The sequence below is a fragment of the Centrocercus urophasianus genome, unplaced genomic scaffold, assembly GCF_019232065.1.
Source record: "Centrocercus urophasianus isolate 14NV4802_14NV808 unplaced genomic scaffold, USGS_Curo_1.0 seq_11, whole genome shotgun sequence".
Lineage (NCBI taxonomy): Eukaryota > Metazoa > Chordata > Aves > Galliformes > Phasianidae > Centrocercus > Centrocercus urophasianus.
Genome location: NW_024884253.1, coordinates 4687902 through 4694057, shown reverse-complemented (window position 1 = coordinate 4694057; position 6156 = coordinate 4687902). Strand labels below are relative to the sequence as shown.

The following is a 6156-nucleotide window of genomic DNA, read 5'->3' as shown; positions in this document are numbered from 1 at the left end:
AAAAAAAAAAAAAAAAAAAAAAAAAAAGACCAACCACCATGGTTCCTGAAACTAGATGAGTTTACCCTGGTAATTTTATCAACAGAAGAATTACTATTACCTTATTTAAACGAAGCACCGAAAAACTAAGTTACTACAACTCAGCAGCTACTGTGATTTTCAAGTGAAAATGGGATTTAACTCCAGAATCTTTCAGCACTGTAATGGAGTTCCCCACATAGGTTTAGATTGCCAAATTTCCCTCAGTCAGCCCTATCTTCTTCTGCCCTGTATTTTATTTAAATGTTCTTTAGTCCAAAGAATATTTAATTGTCTGGTGCAAAACAGAACTGCTGCAGCAACAGGGATTGAGGCTGCCTTACACAGAATATCCTAGCTTGGTGATTAGAGTATCCACTTTGCAATACATGGAAAAATGGGAACAAAAAGGTGAACAACACCTAAACTAGCAGATTCATCCCATGAGGGTTGAGTCTGGACTCTGATGGTTAGATCCTTGAAGTAATATCTAGGATCTCAAAGCACTTAGACCTTCCCTGCCCCTCTACAGTGCCATGACTGTTAGAAATTCTGAACGTGTCTGGCTGCAACAGACTTCTGGCTTTATCAGAGGATTCCCAAATGGCAGAAGTCTTTCAGAAGTAGCTAAATAGGTTTTTCTGGGGATCTAATTCTGGATGTAGGATCATCCAGGTGAACTCAGCAGCCTAAAGTAATCTTTTTTAAAATGCAGTGCTAATTGTCTTTGAGGAACAAGACGTTAAACATTAGAGGAAAAGTCTTGCAGATTCCAGACCAGCCAGCTAAGAAGGAGAAGTTTATGTTAGATAGGAATTTTGTCCAGCATAATTAGCTGCCCAATTAGTTACTGTCTCTTTCTTCTTCCTGTTTGCTAGCTAATCTAGGGACAGATTTACAAAGGTGTCACACTGTTATTGCACAAGCTTCATTATTTGCAATTTATTTCAGATGTTAGTAGAAACAGACAGGAAGATCAGCCTTCCTTAATATAAGTGCTAACAATCTTTTATATGTTTACAAGGATGCTGAGTTCCAATAAGTGTATTATGGGAAGCTTCCTATTAATTGCAGCAAGCTGCCCTTTTCTGTTTCTCAGCTTGCACTTCTTCACAAATTAATCTGCATGGCCCCTTGGGAAACCTGTTCATATATAATGCTAGAAAAAGGGAATAGATTTGCTTTGCAGGCGTGTGTGCTCATCACACACGTATACACACACTTCTTTTCCCAGTAGATGAATGTTAACTTCATGCTACATGGACAGGCATGAAAGGTTCAAAACCAGGGAAAAAGGAAATATGCTCGTGGCACTAATTCCTGCAGGTGTGGAAACTAAGGTGGCTATAAATTGTCATTGAATCTGGCCCCTAGTAGGGTCATATTTTTCCAATAATTCTTGTGTACTTGTCACAGAAATTTGGCAAAATGGTCCACATATTATATTACATGTCATAAATACAGTAATTTATGGTCTGCTGCTATCTTGCAATCTAGTGCATGGTACTAAATTTGGGAACAGCAGTTTTTGTTATTTTGGAAGTATACTCATTGGTGACATATCTTCAATAACCCTTTATTTTTTTCTCCCACTCCCCAGAATAACCAATACTTCTATTAATGGAGAGAAAGGGAAAAGGATATGACAGACCACAGAAAGAAAATGACACAAAGGAATTGTAATAGAAGGTACAAATTGTACAAAGGAGACTTAAATGCCTTAAGGAAATAGCAATGCAGTCTAGAACTTCTCTTTTGGAGGATGAATCTAGTTGGAAGCTAACTTCTGTTGGAGGTATGATCACTGCTCAGTCACTTGCAAGTAAAATTATTTCAAAGATCATTTTCCCTTTTAATGACAGAGATATCTGCAACCCAGAAGCCATCAAGATAATCTCCTAGAAAAGTTAAGGGTGAAAACTCAAGCACAGAAGGACTTAAGGTATTTCCATCCTCATTTTTAACTTAGAATTTGTAAGGTCTCAGAAGAACTATTCTACAAAGTCGGAAAATTCAAGACTGGTATAGCTCACTTATTGAAAAGTAAATGATAATAATGCTCTGTGATCAGCTGAGCAGAATCTTTCATCCAGTCTGATTGCCCAGCCTCCTCCCTAAGGATCAAAGACTGTTCATGAGTTACATGGCTAAAAAGTACAATAATATATCAGGTTCTAAAACTGGCTCATTCTACGTGCAGGAAACATTTCCTGCATGAAGTATGTTGATTTTTGATTTTTGCATTTCATTAAAAATAATAGTAATAATAATATTAAAAGATAAGGGAGGAAATTCTACAGACTGTTAAATAATAATAAAGTAAGCCAAGTCCTGCTTGGATTCTAAGTTCTCCAAAATAATTCATCACCTCTTCTCTTCTCTTCTCTTCTCTTCTCTTCTCTTCTCTTCTCTTCTCTTTATTCTTTTCAAAGTGGAATATAAAGGAAGCTTCTAAATAGCTCTTGGGTTTCCTCTGAATTCCACATCAGGGCTTCCCAGTCCCCAGTCTGTTGCTCAGCTGCAATGAAAAGATCACAGAATATCTAAGTTCTCATATTGAGATAAACAGTCATAGGGCTTTTATGATGTAGGGAGAGAAATGCAGCCTTTTACTTCAGCAAGTCAGAAAAAAAACTTTTTCATTATAGGCTGTGCCATAACTAGGTCTGTCCCAAATAGTATCAAAGTCAGTGGTGATTTATTTACAATCATATTGCAAAGACTCAAGTGGCTAAACAAGGGTCCAAACAAGTAAGAATCTCACTTTCCATTGTTGCTGAAAATTTGCCTTTATTAGGGAACATGGATGGGATTCATCTCCTTCAGCTTCAAACACTGTTAGTGTAGGTGTCTCCAGCTGTGCTAGTCACTGTAGGTTTCTTTGTAGTCAACTGAGAGAACAGGCATGAATGAATAAGTACAATTCCCATGACCTATTTCAGAAGTTTAAATTCAGACCCCACAAGCATTTTTTATCTTTTCATAGACCAGAAGGATGTCCCAGATAGAAATATCAAAATTTATTCATATGAACTGCACTTTAGGCTAATTGAAGTGATAGAGTGAAACATAAAACTGGTATTGTGAAATGCATTATGGTACCATTTGTAAGATCCTGCAAAGAAAATAAATTCCTACCAACATTCAGCATTCAGGCCCAAGGAAAAGATGTCAAAGCAAGGTAAGATAAAGACATTTTTAAAAGAAACTAAATAGAGGAGTTTAAAACTCAGGGGAAGGAAAAAAAAAAAAAAAAAAAAAAAAAAAAAGTAATCAAAACACACCTGAAATATAGAGATTAGGATTCTATTGCCCTGAAAGGATGAAGGGCTAAATTAACTAACGAGTCCTTACTAGTTTTATTTTGTGTAAATTCTGCATAGAAAAATAAGTATAAATTCAGAATTTAACCTTTTCCAAAATTAATTTCCTCCAAACCTAAAATGTTTTCTTTCTACTTTCAGCAAGACCCCATGCTAACATATCAGTTCTTCCATTTTTTTTTTTTTTTTTTTCTATAGGAAATTAAAACCTATTAATATTAAGTCTTTGGCTGATGTCTCTGGGAATCATGTCTATGTTAATGGCGATGTTTAAAGAACTATCTGCAGTTAACGTCTGCAGAATTCTATCAGATCCACTTGCTGCAGACTTGATATCACTGATTTCAGTGGGGTATTTTCCCCCTTGTAGTGTTCTATCTAATAACAGGAAAAGAGCCAAATGTCCACAAAGTGATTATGAATGATAAAAGGCTGAAAGAGACATATGTGCCATCAGCTTGTGGGAAGATATGTGCCCAGAGAGGGCTGAAGTAGCTCAGCTGGGAGAGCATTAGACTGAAGATCTAAAGGTCCCTGGTTCAACCCCGGGCTTCAGCAATGTTTTATGGAAGATTTTGGAGTTTCAGTTCTGACCTTGTCACTAAAAGAGAGAAATGGACATATTCTGGCCAGTAACAGGAGCTGGAGCCTTTGTGGAAGGGCTGAGAGGTCTGAGAGAAGGAGATCTCATCCTGATGGGTGGGTGCAGAGAGAATGGAAACGTGGTCTTGTCTGTGTTTTCCAATGTTTGGACAAAAGACAGCAGGCTCAAACTATGGAAAGTAGGAGGCTCCCTCTGGACATCAGTAAGCACTATGTGAGTGACTGAGCGCTGGCACAGGTTGCCCAAGAGAGTCAGTAGAGTCCTCCTTGGACATAGGTAAAACTCATATGGACATGGTTCTGGTCAGCTTGCTGTGGGTGTCTGTACCTGAGAAGGAGAGTTGGACAGGATCTTCTCCAGGGGTACCTTTTAACCTCAGCCATTCTGTGATTCCGTCATCTGCAGAGCTTCTGTCAGAATTTGTAACAAAATATGGGAAAAAATTATATTGATTCTCTACAGTGTCTTTTGCATACGTGTTCCTTACACTGATGTTAAATAATATGTTATCCTGGCTCAAATCTGCAGACTTCCTCCTTCTCCAGATGACAACCTTGCCTTTGTATTGCATAGAAGTGCTCAGAGACTCCAGAATTTTGATCCTTCACACTCCCCTACTTTTGAAACAGCATGGTGTACTTGCTGGCATCATTTTCACATCTTAGTTGTCTCTCCTGCTCGTTGCACCAGCGCAGGGGAAAGCTTTGCCATTAACCAACCTTGCTACAATTCTGATTATTCCTGGGGGCCCCCAATACAAGACTATTGAGGCTACTATTAAGACTATTGAGATAACTGTTGGGGTCCCCAATACAGGAAAGAAAAGGAGCTGTTGGAGAGAGTCCAGAGCAGAGCCACAAAGATGATCAGAGGGCTGGAGCACCTCTCCTACGAAGACAAGCTGAGGGAGCTAGGCTTGTTCAGCCTGGAGAAAAGGCTGCGGGGTGACCTCATTGCAGCCTTTCAATACCTAAAGGGAGCCTACAGACAGCAGGGGGATCAACTCTTTGAAAGGGTAGATAACAGCAGGACAAGGGGAAATGGTTTGAAGTCAAGGGAGGGAAGATTTAGGTTGGGTATCAGGGGGAAGTTCTTTACTATGAGAGTGGTGAGATGCTGGAACAGGTTGCCTGGAGAGCTTGTGGATGCCCCATCCCTGAGGTGTTCAAGGCCAGGTTGGATGGGGCCCTGGGCAGCCTGGTCTAGTATTAAATTCGGGAGGTTGGTGGCCCTGCCTGCAGTGGAGGGGTTGGAGCTTGATGATCCTTGAGGTCCCTTCTAACCCTGGCCATTCTGTGATTCTGTGATTCTGTGATTCTGTGATTCTATGATTCTATGATACTCAATAGTTATTATTCTACAAATTCAGTCAAGTTGTGCTTTCATGATGGAAAAGATCTCTTTTAATGGGTGCAAATCCTTTGGTCATCCTGTTCACTGAATAGAGCCATAGACATTTAACGATGTAAACACTGTGAAAATTGTGGGGTTTCTTATAGTACAGGTGCATGAATGGGCTTGAAAGTCAAATATCCAGGCTTCAGCAGGTACTTGGAAAGGGGATAATCTTGACTGAGAATTATATTATTGAGTTTTGTTGTCTACATAATTATTAATGATCTGTAAATGTTTCCATTTTCATTATTTACAAACACACTGCATGGCTTCTTGGTTCCAATTCCAAATGGATTATGGAATACAAATGGAGTTTAGATTCTGGTTGTGTCTAGAAGTATATAATGATCCCTAACATCATATGTATGTAATCCATAATGCTGAACCATAACATCATATGTGATTTTTAGAGTGTAATTTCAAGTATATTCAAATTGTAAAATCAGCAAGATAAGTATACTGAGAGCAGCTGGAACAGCGAGAGAGTAGAAAGCTTAAGAAAGCTTTAATTAATATAAGTTTGATGATCCTGATCTGGAAGTAAGAGGGCATCAACAGTTTACCAGAACCACTGCACACATATGGCAGGAATGAGATTGCACATGACTCTTGAACAAAATGCACTGTTCCTGTAGCTCATCTCTACCTTTCAAGGTATAAAATCTTGCTGCCCCCATTGATTCATTTCACTATATAATGAATTATTCTTCCAGCATCCAAGATCTATCTTGACACTTGGAAATAAATAAATAAATAGATAGATAGATAGATAAATCTAGACACTCAAATTAATCTTCTTGCCTGTAATGTACAAAA

The 6156-nt window shown here is 38.6% G+C and overlaps 1 non-coding gene across 1 annotated transcript; it reads left to right on the top strand.

Annotated features, from left to right (window-relative positions):
* The first annotated feature begins 3826 nt into the window (after positions 1-3826).
* TRNAF-GAA lies at positions 3827-3899 on the top strand. Its single transcript has one exon. It is a non-coding gene; the product is annotated as a tRNA-Phe (tRNA).
* The last annotated feature ends 2257 nt before the right edge of the window (positions 3900-6156 follow it).